The 22,404-nt window shown below is 42.9% G+C and overlaps 1 long non-coding RNA gene across 1 annotated transcript in view; it reads left to right on the top strand.

Annotated features, from left to right (window-relative positions):
* LOC308577910 overlaps positions 1-22,404 on the top strand; it is a 467,797-nt gene that overhangs the window by 187,426 nt on the left and 257,967 nt on the right. Inside the window, exon 2 of the long non-coding RNA XR_014003764.1 lies at positions 5,579-5,711. This is a non-coding gene — a long non-coding RNA (uncharacterized lncRNA). The remainder of the gene's footprint in view (positions 1-5,578; positions 5,712-22,404) is intronic.

Below are 22,404 nucleotides of genomic sequence, written 5' to 3'. Positions count from 1 at the left end.
ACCCCTCTCGTTCTCCAGGCTTCAGGCGGCTATCCGCAAGCCTTCGGAGATCAGCAGGAACTTGCGCTGTGCTCCAAAGGCTTCAGGCGGCTATCCCTGAAGCCTGGAGAGCGAGAGGGGTCGGTGCGCACCGACCCCTCTCGCTCTCCAGGCTTCAGCGAAAGCAACGCGTAGCCTCTGGAGCGTGGAGGGAGCGCTCCCTCTGCGCTTTGGAGGCTTCGTGTTGCTATCGCTGAAGCCAAGGAGCCTGCATTCACTCCATAGGACGCACACACATTTCCCCTTAATTTTTGGAGGGTAAAAAGTTGTCTTATAGAGCGAAAAATACGGTAGTCATATATTCTCCTATCGGCACTAATAATAATATTGCAGTGGTGACATTAACAGTGCAGGTAAGGGGATTTTTGTGATTTTTGTAGTGCAACTCATGATTTGTGAGTTGTGCCCGTGGCTATGATGTGTGATTTGATGGTGAGTTTGGGGAGCCCCAATGCGAAAAGAGTGAGGATCCTTGAGGATCCGTGCTTCAAAACTACCTTTTTGGGCCATGGCGCTGCCAGGAAGCCATGGATCCATAATTTTTATGGTGCAGGCTCTGCTCCTGGCTATGACGTGTGATTTGACAGTGAGTTTGGGTTGGCCCAATTCAAAAAGCGTGAGGATCCATGAGGATCCGTGCTTCAAAACCACATTTTGGGGCCTTGGAGTGGCCAGGAAGCCGTGGATCCGAGTTTTTTGTGGTGTAAGCTGTGCCCCTGGACATGATGTGTGATTTGACAGTGAGTTTGGGGTAGCCCAATGCAAAAAGTGTGAGGATCCATGAGGATCCGTGCTTCGGAACCACGTTTTTGGGCCATGGAGTGGCCAGGAAGCAGTGGATCCAAGTTTTTTGTGGTGCAGGCTGTGCCCCTGGGAATGATGTGTGATTTGACGGTGAGTTTGGGGTGGCCCAATGCAAAAAGTGTGAGGATCCATGAGGATCCGTGCTTGAAAACCAAGTTTTTGGGCCATGGCATTGCCAGGAAGCTGTGGATCCGAGTTTTTTGTGGTGCAGGCAGTGCCCCTGGACATGATGTGTGATTTGATGGTGAGTTTGGGGTGGCCCAATGCAAAAGGAGTCAGGATCCATGAGGATCCGTGCTTCAAAACCACGTTTTTGGGCCATGGAGTGGCCAGGAAGCCGTGGATCCGAGTTTTTTGTGGTGTAAGCTGTGCCCCTGGACATGATGTGTGATTTGACAGTGAGTTTGGGTTGGCCCAATGCAAAAAGCGTGAGGATCCATGAGGATCCGTGCTTCAAAACCACGCTTTTGGGCCATGGAGTGACCAGGAAGCCGTGGATCCGAGTTTTCTGTGGTGCAGGCTGTGCCCCTGGGAATGATGTGTGATTTGACAGTGAGTTTGGGTTGGCCCAATGCAAAAAGCGTGAGGATCCATGAGGATCCGTGCTTCAAAACCACGTTTTTGGGCCTTGGATTGGCCAGGAAGCCGTGGATCTGAGTTTTTTGTGGTGCAGGCTGTGCCCCTGGAAATGATGTGTGATTTGACGGTGAGTTTGGGTTGGCCCAATGCAAAAAGCGTGAGGATCCATGAGGATCCGTGCTTCAAAACCACGTTTTTGGGCCTTGGATTGGCCAGGAAGCCGTGGATCCGAGTTTTTTGTGGTGCAGGCTGTGCCCCTGGACATGATGTGTGATTTGACAGTGAGTTTGGGTTGGCCAAATGCAAAAAGAGTGAGGATCCATGAGGATCCGTGCTTCGGAACCACGTTTTTGGGCCATGGAGTGGCCAGGAAGCCGTGGATCCGAGTTTTTGTGGTGTAGGCTGTGCCCCTGGGAATGATGTGTGATTTGACGGTGAGTTTGGGGTGGCCCAATGCAAAAAGCGTGAGGATCCATGAGGATCCGTGCTTCGGAACCACGTTTTTGGGCCTTGGAGTGGCAAGGAAGCCGTGGATCCGAGTTTTCTGTGGTGCAGGCGCTGCCCCTGGACATGGTGTGTGATTTGACGGTGAGTTTGGGTTGGCCCAATGCAAAAAGCATGAGGATCCATGAGGATCCGTGCTTCAAAACCACGTTTTTGGGCCAGGGTATGGTCAGGAAGCCTTGGATCCGTGATTTTTGTGGTGCAGGCTGTGCCTCTGGACATGATGTGTGATTTGACGGTGTGTTTGGGGTGGCCCGATGCAAAAAGCGTGAGGATCCATGAGGATCCGTGCTTCAAAACCACGTTTTTGGGCCATGGAGTGGCCAGGAAGCCGTGGATCCGTGGTTTTTGTGGTGGATGCTGTGCTGCTGGCCATGATGTTTGATCTGATGGTGACTTTGGGTTGATCTAGTGCAAAAATCATAAGGATTCATGAGGATCTGTGCTTCGGAACCACGTTTTTGGGCCAGGGCGTGGTCAGGCAGGCGTGGATCTGAGTTTTTTGTTGTGCAGGCTGTGCCCCTAGACATGATGTGTGATTTGACAGTGAGTTTGGGTTGGTCCAATGCAAAAAGTGTGAGGATCCATGAGGATCTGTTCTTGAAAACCACGTTTGGGCCACGGTATGGCCAGGAAGCCATGGATCCGTGATTTCTGTGGTGGATGTTGTGCCCCTGGACATGATGTGTAATTTGAAAGTGAGTTTGGGCTGATCTAGTGCAAAAATCATGAGGATTCATGAGGATCCGTGTTTTTTAACCATGTTTTTGCGCCATTGCGGCACCACGAAACAGTGGATGCGTGATTTTTTTGGTTCCTCCTACAGACTAAGATGTGGTCTACAGAAGCATGGTGTTTTTATTTTGTTTCAATATAAAAATCATATGAATTCATGAGGATCCGTCCCACGGATCCATGTTTTTATGGTACTGCAGCGTGGCAAAGTGTTGGATCCACGTTTTTTATAGTCCAGTTTGTAGGCGTGCCTTCTAGGTGTGATTTGACACTGCATTTGTTGGAATTATTTTTTAAAAAGTGGAGGATCCATGAGGATCCGTGTAGATCCGCCTTTTATGCAGACCCTGTAAACATTTCCTTCTGCTGCTGGAATAGGAAACAACCATTCTGGTAAATGATTAAGAAATTGCTGGCTTTCAAACTCATTCGTAAGTGTAGGAACATTCCCCTCCCCCACGCAGCTGCAAATCTCCTTTGCTTCCTACAAAAAGGAAAGAAAACTTGAAGAAAGTAAGACGAAAGAGAACGCCTTAAATGAAACTCACAAACTTTAATATGCAAGGGTAAGACCCAGGTCCACAGTATTCCCTATTATGAAGTAGGCTGCTTCGTAGCATTCCTTGTTGAGATTAAAAATTCATATCAGTCCTATCTTCCAACAAAGGTGGTAGTTCAAGCCCCTAGTATAGCCTGCTTGCTGACACAATAAATGACTACAGCACTACAAATCCACTGTGGATTTAGCTTACGCAGCTGCAGTTGTCCATGTGTCCAGTATCTGATGCACAAAGACGACAAATTTTCATTGAAAAGCAATACTGTTCTAGCAAACTCCAGAATGATGTCTGGCTTCACCTATGAAGGTTTTTTTTGGAGCTATTTGGGGATGTGTGTGAAACAGCAAGGTGGTTTCAGAGCATGTGAAACGCTTCACGTACTGTTTTCACTTGCCTATTTAAGCAGCTGTTGGTTCCTGTGTCACTTCTGCTTCCAGCAGTTTCCTTCTTACCAGACTGACAATCGGGAATCACACGCTAAGGCAGCAATCCTAATCCTACTTACCTGGGAGTTAGCCTCATTGAATTCAATAGGCCTTACCACTGTGTTGACATGGCTAGGATCGCTCTATAAACAATGGTATCGCAACAATACATATTACAAAGTCAATTAAGAGTAAAGGTGATGAAAGGAAAGAGAAGCCAAGTCTGGTGGGACTGCCCTTTTTAAAGGGCCTGTTTTCCCTCCCTTCTCTAAGATCTCATCCAGCCATGCAAGATGAAGAAACCCCATGAGATCCTGGGGAGACCCAGCTCAGTCAGTAGAGCATGAGACTCTTAATCTCAAGGTTGTGGGTTCGAGCCCCATGTTGGGCAAAAGATTCCTGCATTGCAGGGGGTTGGACTAAACGACTCTTGTAGTCTCTTCCAACTCTATGATTCTTTTATTATTAGCTCTTTTGGCCATGACAGTAACCATGCTGCCCTGCAGCCAGCCTGTGCCTCAAATTCCTTCACTGGGCTGTGAGAATGAGTATATACCTCCTAATTCCTAATAGCCACCTTTTAGGTGCCTCTCCAGAACAGCTTAATCATGGTCTTAGGTGATACACCTATAACAAAGAAGCAACGTATTTTCAACATACAGTATAATGACTTCTGCCAGAAGCTTGAATATCGCTGAAGTTGGAACAAAGCAGTTCAAAATAACTCAAGGCAATTTATAGCTTTCACATGCAACCCTAAGCAACATTATTTCCTCAGTTAAATGTTCATTGCTAAGAAACCTGCACAATTTTCCTACCACATTATCCTTCACGCACATCCTTTTAAAACAAACTTAAAAAAAATAATAAAACCAGGTATTATTTGCCTAGGCAGATGTGCCTTCAAAATGCCCCCTTTACCCATTTCTATCTTTCTATTTTGAATCGTCCTACTTTTTAAACCTGGCATTCAGAACTGAAGCAATGAATGGGTCTAACAATGAAAGCAGCCCAATTCTGCCGACGTGGTTCTAGAATAGTTCTTTTTCAGCCATTTTCCCAACAGCAGATCTGTGTCACAAGCAACTATAATCAGCACCATTATCTGACAATGGGCTTCAGATGTATGTCAGTGATAAGAAGCACTTTATTTTCAAGGCTGCAAACTAATACATGCTAAATTAAAATGTAGCACCCTGCTTGTGGTTAACGCTTAGCTGGAATGAAATATTCAACGCAGCAATAGAGAAATTAAAATAATTATTTATTTGTCAGACAAATAAATGAGAGGCACAGTGGTATATGGTTACCAAGCTCTGGCCTGGCCTCCTGCCATTATGGCCAGCACTTATATTCCCTTAATCCACCCCCCTTTGCTCCTCCTGTGGCTGCCTCTGTTCAATCAGCCTGGTTGAATTTCCTATTGGCTGATTGCTATAACCAATTCTAAAAGATACACCCATATCCTCCTGTCCTTATATGGAACACAAAGAGCTATATATTGTTACATCTATAAATGACAAATAAGTAGTAATATATCTTACATATGTCTCAACAAGGAATCTTAATTACCAGCTCACCTCTTGCCCTCCTTGCCCTATTGCCTTCTAAAACAAATGGTTAATCTTAAATTTTTATCTTAAACATATGTCAAGGATCTTGAGTTTCACATCAACATTGAAAGATCTCCTTCATTTGAAGGTTTCTAAACAAATGTCTGACAGCTATATATCAGGACTGCTTGGATGGCGTCTTCCTGTCTGGCAGGGGGGCTAGGCTGGTGGCTGACTTAATTTCAGGATAAATACACCTCTTACAACTATATGAAATAAGAATCCAGCATTTCTTAAATCTTTTGCATAATTACATTTAAGCCAGCATATTTCATACATTATCATAGATAGCTTTTTAGAAGGATAAACTTCCTCAAAGTAAAAAGGAAGGAACAGTTTACAGCCTCAAAATAAAATAGGAAAAAAGCCTCTTCCCCTGTTTACACTCCCCCCCTTCTCCAGCCAGTTGCTTTGTTTTCCATGTGCTCTTGGCCTTTTGTCCTGTGGCTCAAGTTTAACGGTTTTATTTTACTATTTACCCATTCCTAATTATGTTTGGTCTATGTAACCTTGTTCTTAACCTGTAATTCCCTTTTTACGACTTTGAGAATTGTTTTCTGCTATAAATCAAAGGGGCCCCCTTGTCTAGGAGGAAAACATTGCCAGTGTTTTCTTAAGCAGCTGGTCTTGTGCCTGGCATGAAACTTTTGAAAATCTTTAAGCTCTCTCTTTAATATACAAGTCCTGATCAAACATTAATAAAATGCAGGCTTATGCCTGATGCCTCATTATATCCTAACAACTAATACGAGAAGGAAAAGTGAGACTGCAAAGGCTACCCCCTATAAAATATGCTGACCTATAAAATTTAAATATACGGTAGTTTGGCTGCTATATAGCTTCAAGCTGTTAACTTCATAATGTTGTGAAATTTCTTTAAAATAGTAGTATACTTGAATATACTGGTGGATAATTGTTAATAGTTAGATTATGCAGTGTACTCACCTACTAGAAGAAGATGCTATAGGCTGCAAAGGAAAAAGAGAAAGAGAGAATTAAAAATGTTTATATAAATATATACATATTGTTGCTCTAAACTGATGACACATTTCTATATTTATATGCAAGCTTTTGTCTCCAGTGCAATCACTTAGAATATATATCCAATATTCTTTTGTTGTTTGTGTAGCAAGACACCTCATTGTGGAATTTGAACCACAAGGCAAGTACTGAAAAACAGAACTTGCATATATTGAAAGACCTGCAACTCAAACTGGCAAAAGCCTTGCTCAGGAAGGAATGAACACATGGCTGGAGGAAGGAAATTTGGGTCATGTAAGCCCTATGCAAGAGTTTCATGCAATGTTAATTTTAAACAACTACTTGAAACAAATAAGCCTGCTTCCTCTACCCCTAAAGTTAGAGATTGGTTCAAAATAACTCAAGGATGCTAATCACGTGGAAAGGGAAAGAGGGAGCAGAGCAATCGTGTGTCCCCAGTGGCACGCGGTGAATTTTTTTGTGGGGGAACCGTTAGGGCCAAAGGCGTCAGCTTGCAAGGGCAATGGAGTGGGCCTGACGTTTCCCATGTCACACATGTGAGCATCGTGCCTCCTTCCCTAAGCTTGGCAGAAGCTTCCTGGGCTTTGGGAAGCAGGTGCCAGCCCTCTGACAGGACTCAGGAGCCCTCTTGCCTCCTTCCCAAAGCTGGGCAGGCTTTGGGAAGGTGGCGGAAGGGCTCTTGGACCTATCGGAGTATCGCACCTCCCCCCCTCTGCTGGGCAAAAGCTTTCCAGGTTTTGGGAAGGAGGCACCAGGGGAACATATAGGAGACTAGCCTAGTCCACTGACCACACACCACTGCACATCCCCCTAAACTGCATTCCTGGTAGCCGTCCATAAGTTGAAGGGCAACCATCTGTAGTGGGGAGTCTGCTCTACCTATGTGGACCCCTGGATGTTTTAGAACCAATCTGCCACACATTCATAATATAATTTGTTCAGGAACCTAGGTATGTGGACCGCGGACATACAATTTGTATTCTGGAAATAGATCACTGGTATGTTCTAGTGCAAACAACACCTAAACCACATCCAAGTTTAATTCCAGGTTAATGGACAGAATGACTTAAGCTCCTAAGCAATTCTGTTGTTTTCCAGTTGATGGCACTCATGACAAACCTGCTTTGAAACTGAGATGTATATCATGAGCATGCAGTTTAGCACAGGAAATTTGATAGCACCACCCTTTGCATGGTTACTCAGAAGGAAGCCCTATTGTGGTCACTGGGACTTACTTCTTGTAAGTGCACATAAGATTTCAGCCTCAGAGTGTCTCCATTTAAAAGTGGCCATATAAACACATAAAATGCTCAACATGTGTTCACAGTAATTTATGACATGTTTAAAAAATGACATGCCACTGGTTGCTTCTCTGTGAGATTATATTTGCTGAATTCTCTCTCTCTCTCTCTCTCTCTCTCTCTCTCTCTCTCTCACACACACACACACACACGCACACACGCACACACGTGTTCACAAAAATAATTAGAGCATGGTCTATGACTTGGAACTACAGATTGTTGACTATTTTGATTCATTATAGTTGTTTTCAGTTTGTCCACTGAACAACAATACTGTAGGACTCTAAACTAAAGACTCCTAATTCTGAAATTCACACCTCTTACACTGACTCCACCTTGCTACAGTGAATGTCAGACATAAGGTCGGAAACCAGTCAGGCTTTTTTGTTGTTTGTCCACAACATAAAGGAAAATATAACACAAAGCAGTTAACTCTTTAAGCCAGGGGTCAGCAAACTAAGGCCCGGGGGCTGGATACGGCCCAATTGCCTACTGGATCTGGCCCGCGGACGGTCCAGGAATCGTCGCGTGGATTGGTGTGGGGATTCTGGTCATTCGGGCTGTGCCATTTCCTGCCCCCCTCCTTCACACACATCGCGGCAGCGCCTCCTCCCTCCCTCCTACGGGCTTCTCCCCGCCCTGCCTAGAGGTGGAAGGGGGCTGGGCTTTGTTGCACCGCGGTTGGCTGAGAGCCATTTTAAGCAGCCCCTCACCGTCCCTCCGCCGCTGCCAGCCCCTGCCGCTCGCAAGGCACAGGTAAGCAGCTGCCGGGGCTCGTCCGGTACTGTGGAGAAGGGAGGGGAGACTCATGGGGAGGATTTTTGTTTTCAAAATATAGTGCGCCCCCCCACAAGGTCTGAGGGACAGTGGACCGACCCCCTGCGGAAAAAGTTTGCTGAACCCTGCTTTAAGCAAACACTGGAGGCCTTGGCCAAAATGGCCAATAACTTCTTTTTATCAAAGTCTTAATTTGTGTCTTGCGTATCCATAGAAAAAAAGCACTCCCATGGCCAACCCTGCAGATACTCATGCACACACTTTTTCAGTGCATGTTTCTGCCAACTGAAGTCTGTGGTGATGAGGTCCTGGGGATTGATTTCCCTACTTCTACTTTTCACAGACCCTCTTCCATGTCCTCGCTGTACCAGTTGAAACACCAGCCTTTTGCAACACAGATGAAACAAATTATTATTTTACGTTCACCATCTTACTTTCATTTGGATTTTAATTAATTATATTATTTTCAAATCAGTTTCAATCTGAGAAACCCTAGCCTGGTGGGTGGAATCAGTTCTCTACCACCTCTTATGGAATTATCCTTCCTCCCAACCAGAATATGATGAAGATGAAATTGTTGTTGTTTTAATTCTTTTTTTAAAAAAACAAATAGTGTTAATTCTTCTTTTCAGCCAGCCTATGCAGAAAATGAGAAATTAGGTCACAATGCACTGCAGAGATACTAACATAGTTGTTTCATAATCTGTGCAATCTACTTATTCTGTCCTGAATTCTACAGAGAATTCATCCATCTTTGAGGAAGATGTTGTACTGCATAGCATCTGAATCAATCCTTTCAGTTTATTATACCGCACATCAAAAGCCATAGAACTAAAATTCATTTAACAGTCATTCTGCATTATGAAGATTAACAAGCCGCAAATAGTTCCACTAGAAAACTGAATTCAATAAAACTAATTAGTTTTTCCCTTACAGTAGGTAATGAGGACAGCTGTGTTAGAGTGTATTTTGCTAACTCCCAACACTCCCTCCTCCCTTTTCCAAATCCCTCAGTCACTGACCTTCAATTTGGAGGTGCAAACTGCCAACATAAACAATTACAGAGGCAATTTTGCAGACAATTATGTAGGCCCAAAGCATTTAGGTGCAATCACACAACTGCAGCTGATTGAAATGCAAGATGAAGATACTTTGAATTTTCCATAAAATTTATAGTTAAATATTTAAAGTGAAAAGGATATGCTGCTTTTTTGAACTGCCATTTCTAAAATGCTTTTCTTCACAGATGATCATCATACAATGTTTTGTACATTATCTTCTGCAGTCTCATATTCTAAAATCTAGAATCATGTTTGTGTGCTCTCTCTCACATACACACTAGTCATAAAGAAATGAAGGAAGCTATTACTGAATTTCCTGGTTCCTAACAGATGTTTCCTGGAAAGAGGATGTGGGCCGAGTCATTATGACATGGAAAGTAGCTATACAGACAAAGTGATGACATTTAACCTAGTGGTCAAGTGACTCTGCAATGTACTGTACACACAATGTCCCACACTTTTGTTCAAAAACTTAAGTGTTAAATAATATCATCATCCTACACAGGAGCCCTCACTTTTCTGCAGGGTGCACAACTTTCATAATTATAAACATAACCACTTTCTAAAAAATGATAGCCCCCGCCTCCCTGAGACCACCAAAAGTGCTTAACTATAGTAATGCTCCATTTGATAGATAAATCACTTGAATAGCTGTTGCTTCGTGACAGGGAAAATGTGTAATATCTCCATGCCAGCACCACACACACTAAGCAGCTGATAGCACAGAAAGCCAGTGCAAATTTTGGTTGGCACACAAAAATTAAGTGTTTTTAAACACAGTACCTGCCACTTGCAATGCTGCCAGAAATAAATAATTTGTTGTTGTTGTTGTTGTTGTTGTTGTTGTTGTTGTTGTTATTTGTTTGTTTATACCCCACCCATCTGACTGGGTTTCCCTTTTGAGCAGCATTTGTAGCGGCAAGCGCAGCACTGAAATCAGCCCATGTTCTTGTTAGAAATGTGAAAACATACTTTTATTTCAGCAAGAGATGTGGTAATGAGTCTTTGAGTAAAGAAAAACAGCATACAGTATTTTATTGAAAGATAGGAAGTTTTAATGGCAAAACAATATCAAAATTAGCAGAATTGACAGTTTCTATAGGTGCATTCCGTTGATACCTGTCACGTACTGGTTGGGCACAGGGGAACCAGCAAGGGAAGAGTCTGGGAAGTGGTGGTGTGTCAACAATGAGAGGGAAAAGAGGGAGGAAACCAGGACGAGGAGAGGTCAGAATATGAAGTCTTTCCAGCTTAAAGTTAAGACACTATTATAACAGCAGGAGGGCCACACACAATAAAGAGTCATGCTTTCAAAAGCCATGTGATGATCAGTGAATTCCATAGATCAATTGTTATTATGGAAATAAGGGGTCAATTGTATATAAAACATGGATGCATGCCCACATAGAAACACTATTATCGAGATAGGAGTCTGTGATAGCTACTCCTACTCCTTGTGGATGGTTTGGCTCTAGAAAAAAGTTGATGCCATCTGTCAGTAAAAGTCAATACAGCACAACAAGCCCAAGGCATTATATATAATTCCCAGAGAGAGATAGAACATCAAAGCACAGGCTTTTCTGATAAAACAAAAACTTGTTCTTTTTCTTATAAGTTAACTTCTATCCAAACTTTGGCTGCACTTTGATTAAAATTTGGAAGGGCTGCCTGCGAGCAAACAAAAAGCACTCCCTATTTCTTTCTGGAAAATTGGAAGAAAAATGGGAACATCCCAGCACCACATTTTCCCAGTTTCCTCCCTGGCCTTCACATCTCTACCACTGCACCAAAACCCAACATACCTACTTTTGACTGAACAAGCACATTAAAAGCCTTTCAGGTTTTGTGAAAAGACTGCTTACCAACATTAATGCATTATATGCTGGAGAGGTGAAAGGGGAAATGAATCAGGAACAAACTAGCAATTATCTGCTGTGAAGGATGACAGCTATAAACTATGTAAGCATAACACTGCTAACTGCACACTTTCTAAGTGTTCTGGCAAAAAAGAAGAAGATAATAATATAGCATAGCAAAGCAAGAAAAACACAGGATAGCGTAACCCAAAGTGTAGCTTGAAAACATGATACCCATGAATTATTCCACATTACTACTAAAACAATAATAAAATGCCCATCAGCCATGTTGCTGTGATTCCCAGGAATATTGTAATATCAATTTTAAAAATGAAAAACACATTTATCATCACTTTCTGCTGTGAAAATTTAATCTAAAAGTGTATGTCATTCTTGGAAGACGGAATTATTCCAGCCACAATGAATTAAGTAAATATCTGACATATTATGTTTTGTTTTAGGAAAATCAGCTTAGGACAAAGTTCAAATAATGAAACATTTTCAATTAAATTGTTTTCTATAAAGTGTTCACATGCATTGATTTTTATATAATATATACCGTATTATATATACTATATATTTATATGTTTTATGTTGTTCATGATGTCTCTTAAAGACTTAAACAGTTGATCTATGTGTGTTTGTATATAAGCAAGTTCCACTGAGTTCAAATAGGGCTTACTTCCAAGAAGGTGCAGATTGGATTGCAGTTTAAGTTTGCTTTGGAAATAGCACAAAGCAGCAGCAGCAATCTGAACTGTAAGGATAAACACATCTGGCATAGCTTGTGACCAAAGTGGATGCTGTCATTTTTTTTGGCATCTGTGCTGTAATGGTACACGCTGAAAACCACGCAGATGCAGAGCCTTTCAAAACAGAAAGATAGTGTGGTTCTCATTTGCAGATAAACAGGCTAGAAGAATGACACATCTTCCTAGGATTCCAAACAAATAAGTGAATCAAGGAAATTTCTAGTTCATTTCTCAACCAAAAGAATGATTTTAAATGAATATTTCATGTCTGTTTCATGAAAGTTTTACTCCTACTTCTGAGAATTAAGGGTTGGATCCAAACTTACTTAGCATAGGCCCATTGAGATAAGTAGTACTTAAGTTTGTTTCAAGCCCTTTCATAGGACTTGAAGGTAGCCAAGTTTAAAAAAAGAAAAAATGTAAACTCAGCCTTTTATTCAGGATATCAACCATGTATGATGTTTAATTAAATCATTAAATGCAGAGCAGAGCAATTTACGATTAAGGTGTACAACATAAGTGTTGCAATATCGCAATATATTGATCTCCATGGGCCAAACACATTTTGTTGTGGAAAATAATTGTAAATGCATTGAATTAAGCAAGAGATTCAGAGGTTTAGTACCATACCTTCAATGGGAAATAGATTGCAACTGCCTGAAGGAGCATCTCCACCCCCATCGTTCAGCCTGGACACTGAGGTCCAGCACCAAGGGCCTTCTGTCAGTTCCCTCACTGTGAGAAGTGAGGTTACAGGGAACCAGGCAAAGGGCCTTCTCAGTGGCTGCAACCACCCTGTGGAACTCCCTCCCATCAGATGTCCAGGAAATAAACAACTATCTGACTTTTAGAAGACATCTGAAGGCTGCCCTGTTTAGGGAAGTTTTTACTGTTTGATGTTTTATTCTATTTAATATTCTGTTGGCAGCCGCCCAGAGTGGCTGGGGAAACCCAGCCAGATGGGTGGGATATAAAATAATAATAATAATATAACAACAACAACAACAACAACAACAACAACAACAACAACAACAACAACAACAGAGAAGAGAGGCAGGACCAGGAAGGAAGCAGATGCTTTAACTTGACATGTGGAAGTATGAAACAGGCAATGAATGGCAAAGAGAAGAGAGTGGTGTCTACTTTTTAAGTACAGTTTAAAAAGTGTTCTTAATGTACTAGCAAGTTTGGAAGGAACATATCCCAGATGCTTCCAATGTGCAATTGCCTGTGGTCTGTTTTGACTCAACTTCGTAGCAGATCTTTTGGGTTTTGATTACTTTGGGTTCCCTACTGCTGCCAGCCTGGCCAATTAAGCAGCTGAGCCCAAAGTACTGAAAAATAAAACTCACAACATTTCTGTCAGGAGTAGAAATGGTGTCAGGGACCAGTGCTTGAACCAGAATTTCAGTATCTGGGGTTATAACCTAGCCTGCAGTTTCTCTCACAGTGAACCTGGCCCCAAGGTGAACGGGTCAAACTTTAGGAATACTGCTCTTCCAGGGATGTGGGAGCCATGAAGTCATGGCAAAGGATTGTAGCGCCAATAGCGCCACCTGGTGCCTCGCTGACCTCGGTGACCTGCATGTCCGTGCCTTGCAGTGTATTAAGTGCATAACCTTATATGGAGTTATGTTCCCCCTCTGGGCAGTAATTACCTTATATGGCGATGGGTGGGTAAAAGCCATGACCGGATGAGGTAACGTGAGACATTGGCAAACGGCCATGCGAGAGGGGAGAACAAAGGAGAATAAAATTGGAGGAGAGTGGTCGAAGGAGCTGCTCATACCTTCCTGAAAATATTGCTGGCTCTCTGTGTCTTTTTTCAAATGCTATACAGCGCCATTTATGATGGCTGGCTTCCGTCACAGGGAATTATTGAGAAGCAGTGAAACTATACAGGTTAGCTGAGTTGGTTACAGCATGGTGCTGATAATGCCAAGGTTGTAGGTTCGAATTCCGCATGGGACAGCTTCATATTCCAACACTGCAAGGAGTTGGATTAGATTATCCTCAGGGTCCCTTCCGATTCTATGACTCACAGCATGGTGGGCAAGCAGGAACAACATAAGGCCTTTTAAACCAGGCCACACATGCAGAAGTTGTTTCAAGCCCCTCTGATAAATCAAAGAGAAAACATGATCAGGAAGGTAGATCCCTGAGCATCTTGCAAAGCCTTTTGTAAAAAATAGATGCTCTGGAACTGGAGAAAGGGAAGAACTAAGAAACATTACTACACCCTGCCTGGCTCAAAGCAACAACAGCCGAGCCTGTACCAACTGAAGACAACCCAAAAAGTGCATTGTGTTCTGCTAGAGCAAGAACCGCAAAGCAGGCGGAAGCACAGTGGCACCTCGGTCATGGCAGCAATAATCAACTAATACACAGATATCATCGGTTCAGTCTGTTCTGATGGCTTTGAGCAACCAAGCATCCATGGTAACAGAGTCATGGGGCATTATCCCTTATGGCTCTGGAGTAGGTCTAGAGAAGCAGGGGAGATTGAAACAGTATCCCCTTTACATCTATTGAATCTATTCCCTTCTACACTTTGTCGAAAGGAAACTCACCACTAGAGTAGAAATCATATGTTGAACAGATGGAAAGTTCTTTGAGCAGGCTGAAAGCAATGAGTAAGAGCTAGCAGGGAAGCAGTTGAAGAAGGAGCAAAAAGGGTTTTCTCTTGTGTGTTTGTGTTTCTTTGTGGCTGATTAGCTGTTCTCCCTGTGCAAAGGTCAGAGGGGGAAGGGTTTCTGTTTAGGAAGGTGATTAGCTGTGGGAGGAGCTTATCAGAGCTAGCAGGGCAGCAGCGCGCGCAGTTTGATCCATCGTGTAGATTTAGGGGAGCAATCTCAAACGTTTGTTGGGGGAGACCTAGGTTTTTTGTGGGGGGGAGTTAATTGTCCTGTCTTCACGCTTTTTATGATGGAGGACCGCTGTAGCCACCCCCAACGACACATTCTCCAGATGGAGGGGGAGGGAACAGCTGCAGTCGCCTGTGGTTCCTGTGCAATGTTTGCCATCTTGCCAAAGGTTGCAGGCAGCTTTACCTGCAGCAATTGCATGTTGATTGCCCTCTTAAAAGACAAAGTCCAGCAACTGGAGGAACGTGTAGCTACGCTCCAAAGAATTAGAGAGCTGGAGCTCTTCTTGGAAGCAACAGAGCACACCGTCCCCACCAAGGAAGACACAGGGGACTCCCCTGAGAAGGAGGCTAGTTCACCAACACAGGAGCCAGATATATGGAGAAACGTGACTCAAAGAAGTAGGAGGCCCAGGGTTCACTCTAATTGTTTAGAAATACACAATCGCTTTGAGGTCCTCTCCCCTAGCATGGAAGATGAAGAGCAGACTCCATTTGAGGATCTCTCCCTCATTTCAGTCGATCAGGTAAATGAAGACGAGCAGCAAAGTCAGTCCTCAGGGAATGTGCAGGCGACCTTGGAACGGACAGCTCACGGAAGAACCCCGACCAAACCTAAGAGGAGGCGTGTAGTGGTGATAGGGGATTCCCTACTGAGGGGAACAGAAGCAGTGATTTGTGGGCCTGACAAGATGTCTCGGGAAGTGTGCTGTCTCCCCGGGGCTAAGATCCAAGATGTAACTGAACGACTGCAAGAAATCATAAAACCCACTGACAAATACCCCTTCCTCTTGGTTCATGTGGGAACCAATGACACTGCAAGCAATAGCCTCCAGAAGATCAAAAGAGACTACGAGGCTCTCGGCAGGAAATTAAAGCAACTAAATGCACAAATTGTCATCTCTCCTCCCAGTTGAACGACGTGGCCCAGGGAGAGAAGGAAAAATAGTGGAAGTGAACAGCTGGCTTCGCAGATGGTGTAAACAGGAACGGTTTGGATTCTTAGATCACGGACTGCAGTTTCTTGAAGATGGACTTCTGGCAAGCGATGGGCTGCACCTCACAACAGTTGGGAGAAATGTTTTTGCCAAAAATCTCAGAAACCTCATCAGGAGGGCTTTAAACTGACTAATGTGGGGGAGGGAGACGGTGCTCCTGAAGGTAGGAGCCTATCAATTGATGAAGATGATCATCCAAATGTCATAGATCAAATGGAGCAAACAGCACGCGGACCTAGTGGTGGTAGAAAAAAATCCTTAAATAAGAGACACGGGGGAATGATTAATGGACTTCAATGTCTGTACACTAATGCGCAAAGCATGGGAAATAAACAAGATGAGCTTGAGCTCTTGGTACAGCAAACTAAATATGACATAATAGGCATCACTGAAACCTGGTGGGATAAGTCCCACGATTGGAATGTAATAATGGGGGGATACAATCTATTTCAGAGAAACAGATCAGACAAGAAAGGAGGAGGAGTGGCGTTATATGTCAGGGATGTGTATACCTGTGAAGAGATCCAAGATTTAGAACCTCAAAGCCAAAGTGAGAGCATTTGGGTCAAAATTAAGGGAGAGAAGAATAACAGAGATCTCATTGTGGGAGTTTACTATAGATCCCCAAGCCAAACGGAGGACATAGATGATGCCTTCCTGGAACAGATGGCCAAGCATGCAAAAGGAAGGGAGATAGTAGTAATGGGGGACTTCAATTACCCGGATATTTGTTGGATGTCAAACTCAGCCAAGAGCATAAGGTCAAACAGATTCCTCACTGGCCTTGCAGACAACTTCATTGTCCAGAAAGTGGGAGAAGCAACAAGAGGAACAGCCATTTTAGATCTGGTCCTAACCAATGTTGATGACCTGGTTAGTGGGGTAGAAGTGGAAGGATCATTAGGCGCGAGTGATCATGCTCTTCTGAAGTTTACTATACAGCGGAAAGGAGCAGCCAAGCATACTAGGACTCAATTTCTTGACTTTAAGAAAGCCGACTTCATAAAACTTAGGGAAGTGCTGGGTGAGATCCCATGGACAGTAATACTAAAAGGAAAGGGAGTTCATGATGGCTGGGAGTTGGTTAAGAGGGAGATACTAAAAGCACAACGTCAGGCAATACCAATGAGACGGAAACATGGAAGGTGCCTAAAGAAGCCAGGGTGTCTATCTAAAGAACTTTTAACTGAGTTAAGATTAAAAAAGGATGTGTACAAAAAATGGAAAAGGGGGGAAACCACCAAAGAGGAATTCAAACAAATAGCCAGCACGTGTAGACACAAAGTCAGAAAAGCTAAAGCACAGAATGAACTCAGGCTTGCTAGAGAGGTTAAAAGCAACAAAAAAGGCTTCTATGGGTATGTTCGTAGCAAAAGGAAGAACAAAGAAACAGTGGGGTCACTCAGAGGAGAAGATGGTGAAATGCAAACAGGGGATACAGAAAGGGCTGAACTCCTCAATGCCTTCTTTGCCTCAGTCTTCTCCGATAAGGAAAACAATGCCCGACCTGAAGAATTTGGAGCAAATGATTCAGCAAAGGAAACACAGCCCAGAATAACTAAGGAGATAGTACAAGAATACTTGGCTAGTTTAGATGTATTCAAGTCTCCAGGGCCAGATGAACTGCATCCAAGAGTATTAAAAGAACTGGCAGATGTGATCTCAGAACCACTGGCAGTCATCTTTGAGAATTCCTGGAGAACAGGCGAAGTCCCGGCAGACTGGAGGAGGGCAAATGTTGTCCCTATTTTCAAAAAGGGGAAAAGAGAGGACCCAAATAATTACCGCCCAGTCAGTCTGACATCAATACCAGGGAAGATTCTGGAGCAGATCATTAAGCAAACAGTCTGTGCGCACCTAGAAAGGAATGCTGTGATCACCAATAGTCAGCATGGATTTCTGAAAAATAAGTCATGTCAGACTAACCTGATCTCGTTTTTTGACAGAATTACAAGCCTGGTAGATGAAGGGAACGCAGTGGATGTAGCCTATCTTGATTTCAGCAAGGCATTTGACAAGGTGCCCCATGATATTCTTGTAAAGAAACTGGTAAAATGCGGTCTTGACTATGCTACCACTCAGTGGATTTGTAACTGGCTGACTGACCGAACCCAAAGAGTGCTCATCAATGGTTCCTCTTCATCCTGGAGAAGAGTGACTAGTGGGGTGCCACAGGGATCTGTCTTGGGCCCGGTCTTATTCAACATCTTTATCAACGACTTGGATGATGGACTCAAGGGCATCCTGATCAAATTTGCAGATGACACCAAACTGGGTGGGGTGGCTAACACCCCAGAGGACAGGATCACACTTCAAAACGACCTTGACAGATTAGAGAACTGGGCAAAAACAAACAAGATGAATTTTAACAGGGAGAAATGTAAAGTATTGCACTTGGACAAAAAAAATGAGAGGCACAAATACAAGATGGGTGACACCTGGCTTGAGAGCAGTACATGTGAAAAGGATCTAGGAGTCTTGGTTGACCACAAACTTGACATGAGTCAACAGTGTGACGCGGCAGCTAAAAAAGCCAATGCAATTCTGGGCTGCATCAATAGGAGTATAGCATCTAGATCAAGGGAAGTAATAGTGCCACTGTATTCTGCTCTGGTCAGACCTCACCTGGAGTACTGTGTCCAGTTCTGGGCACCACAATTCAAGAAGGACACTGACAAACTGGAACGTGTCCAGAGGAGGGCAACCAAAATGGTCAAAGGCCTGGAAACGATGCCTTATGAGGAACGGTTAAGGGAGCTGGGCATGTTTAGCCTGGAGAAGAGGAGGTTAAGGGGTGATATGATAGCCATGTTCAAATATATAAAAGGATGTCACATAGAGGAGGGAGAAAGGTTGTTTTCTGCTGCTCCAGAGAAGCGGACACGGAGCAATGGATCCAAACTACAAGAAAGAAGATTCCACCTAAACATTAGGAAGAACTTCCTGACAGTAAGAGCTGTTCGACAGTGGAATTTGCTGCCAAGGAGTGTGGTGGAGTCTCCTACTTTGGAGGTCTTTAAGCAGAGGCTTGACAACCATATGTCAGGAGTGCTCTGATGGTGTTTCCTGCTTGGCAGGGGGTTGGACTCGATGGCCCTTGTGGTCTCTTCCAACTCTATGATTCTATTCTATTCTATGAAGGTTACCGTAACTTCTGTCATAGAGCTTCAGTATGCTGACGACAACGTAGTATGTGCACACTCAGAAGATTACCTCCAAACCATCCTAAATATCTTCGCAGAAGCTTACAAAAAGCTTGGCCTGTTGCTCAACACCCAAAAAACCAAAGTGCTGCACCGACAAGCACAAAACAACCCCTCGGTAGCACCACAAATCCAACTCAATGGTATAATGTTGGAAAGTGTCGATCACTTTTCCTACCTGGGCAGTTATCTTTCCACAAGGGCCAACATTGATGCCAAAATCCAGCATCGCCTGAGTTCTGCGAGTGCAGCTTTCTCCTGATTGAAGTGCAGAGTGTTTGAGGACTGGGACATTCACAGGGAAACCAAAATGCTTGTTTAAAAAGCTATTATACTACCAACCTTACTATATACTTATAAAACATGGACAACGCCATCTCTAACTTCTCAAAAGATTCCATCAACGGTGACTCCAAAAAAAAATTACATATCACTTGGGAAGGCAGGCGAACTAATGCCAGTGTACTGGAAGAAGCAAAGACCACTAGTCTTGAAGCAATGATTCTTCAACATCAATTTTGTTGGACTGGTCATGTTGTGCAGACACCTAATTATTGTCTTCCAAAGCAACTACTCTATTCCGAACTTAAAAATGGAAAGTGTAATACTGGTGGTCAACAAAAGAGGTTTAAAGACTCTCTCAAGGCAAATCTTTAAAAATGTAGTATAAACACAGACAACTGGGAAACACTGGCCTGCAAGTGCTCCAATTGGAGAACAGCCTTTACCAAAGGTGTCATGGGCTTTGAAGACACTCGAACGCAGAACAAAAGGGAGAAACATGCTGAAAGGGAAGGCATGCTTGGCAAACCCTCATCGTGATCAACTCCTGCCCGGAAACCTATGTCCCCACTAAAAATTATTTTAATATGCAAGTGCTGGTTACAGATCTACTTTGTTGTATTTACATGTACATTTTGTTTCACTTTTTATTTTAAAAAGTATATCTACAAAGCACCCATTAAAAATTTATAATGTTGTACAATAGTATACTTCCATCATTCAATGACTTTATAAATGAAACATATGGACCTCTCTCAATATACAAGCGCCTTTGAAAATCAGTACAAGTTTGAAAGACCAAATAAGACCACTTCCATGTCAACAGCTGAAATATAACCATCTATTCTCTCCCCCTCTCAGACTGTCTTCTGAGAAAGTTCTGTGAACTCAACATGAATACTTCCTCCACACAAAATAACACAGCTGTATTCATTTATAAAACAAAAACAGCACTGTAGGAAAATATGCTGCTCTCTATTCTGGCATGTTATCAGTCCAACAAAGGGGTAAATGTTAAAAATGGAAGGCATGCCGTTTAGGGTATCCATAAAGGTCAAACACTTACTGAATTATTCTCTAACACATATGTGATATTCTAAACCTTACCATGGTGTTTCAACCCTCACTGCAAATTAACAATGCCCATGGCAGCAAGATAACAGGACCCTGACTTAGCCTAGGCCCCAAAGTGGGAACCCGCTAAACAGCCAAGGTAAACTTCAACCAGATTATCAAACAAGCATAAGAATCCCAAGTCAATGAAAATGTAATCAGCGATACTTTTTCTCTCTTGTAAAGAGGTGGCTTTTAGGTCCCCTTGTGGTAGTTATCTGTGTATAGTCCTGTTTGGAATTAGTTTAGGATAAGTTCGCTTCCTACACAGAGGTGAAATGTGCACAAGGAATATAGGGAGTAGGTGCAAGTATACCTCTCTCCTTAATGCCTTATTTCAGTCAGCGTCTCAGAACTATTAGGAGGGAAAAGCCTGCCACACAATTACTAGAACTCAGGCTTTGGCCTGGAGCATTAGGAAATCAAGCCATGTTTCTGGGCCATGTTCATCTCTTGAATATCATTCAGCCTAGAAGTCTTTTCTTTCAAGCCATCTGAGCATGCCTTTTCAACAGAATGGGGAAAGGAGCCACCAGAAAGCAAGTGCAAGTAGTGGCTACAGTGGCATGTAGGAGCTGTGTTGGCCCAGAACCAGCTCAGCATCCTGCTTCATTGAAGACTCTGTTAACCATAGGAGCCAATTCCTAGGAGCCCCCACAACAAAATATTTGAGGGGGCTGGGCGCCCACAAAGTTCGTGGGCATTCCCATTCAAATGGTGTGTGTGCGCACTGTGTCATGTGATTGATTATGCAGGGCAGGGCATGCCTGGGCTCCCACAATATTTTATTCAAGTTGGTACCCCTGCTGTTAACATGAGTGTGCACATGAGAGGAGAATTAACAATTCCACTCATGCCAGGGCCTCTAAAACTGCTATTTATTCTACAATACAGAAAAGCCCCTCAAACCTGCATACACCACTATGACAACCAGTTTAAAGTGGCCATAAAAATAAAAAGATTTGGAGGAATGTGACCTTGCAATTACACCAGCTAACCTTAGGTCTCATTGTGGCCTTTATTCCACTGCATGTACAACTGAGCTATAAAAATGCAGAAGCAGTGCTTCTACCACAATTAAATTAGTATCTTAAAAGGCTTTGCAATATTGCTTGGTTTCAAAGCTGAATAATACTTATGGGACTTACGTCTTACACCTCTCTGTTGCAAGAATGCTTCGTTCTTAAAAGTTAGCAACCCGTAAGACATTTAAGGGTTAAGACGTTAATATCAACACCCATGACTAAAATCTTTTTTCAGTCTTGGGTCTTTGTATTTACAGTTCAACTAATGGAATGTTGCAGAATGATTTCATACATCAGACTTGCAGGTTTAACAAGATTTAAAATAGTGAGAGATAGAAAGATGGAAAGGAGTGGTAAATTGAAAGGATTGAAGTGACAGGTGGCAAATCACCAGGGGAATTTTAAACTGAAGGACTGTGTTCCAAATGCCCTTGGTATCAATGTGTGAAATTAGTTAAGATACTTTCTGAAAATTAATTATCTAACACTTGAACTAATTATGCATCTATAGATAATTGCAGGGTCATTAGAAACATAAACCTTAGGAAGATGTTACCTCATAATAGAGATCTCATTCATGCTAAGGAAGCTTAATTTCATCAGAATTTAAATAACAACTTTTACCTAGGATTTACAACTCAACCTGATATTATTTTCAAATAAATTAATGTCTCTTCTTCTAGCCCTCCGTTTGGGTTGCTTGCTTAACTGAAATACTAAGTTTCTTTCTGCAATTGCTCCAAGTCAACAAGTGTGATGCAGCAGCAAAAATAAAATAAAATGCTAATGCTATTCTAGGCTGCATTAACAGAAGTACTGTGTTCTGATCAAGGGAAGGCTCTATTCTGCCTTGGTCGGACCACATCTGGAGTACTGTATCCAGTTCTGGGCATCACAATTTAAGGAGGATGT

This window comes from Podarcis bocagei, assembly GCF_964188305.1.
Source record: "Podarcis bocagei genome assembly, chromosome: W".
NCBI lineage: Eukaryota > Metazoa > Chordata > Lepidosauria > Squamata > Lacertidae > Podarcis > Podarcis bocagei.
The sequence above is the reverse complement of the archived record's forward strand: the minus strand, read 5'-3'. Positions and strand labels throughout refer to the sequence as shown.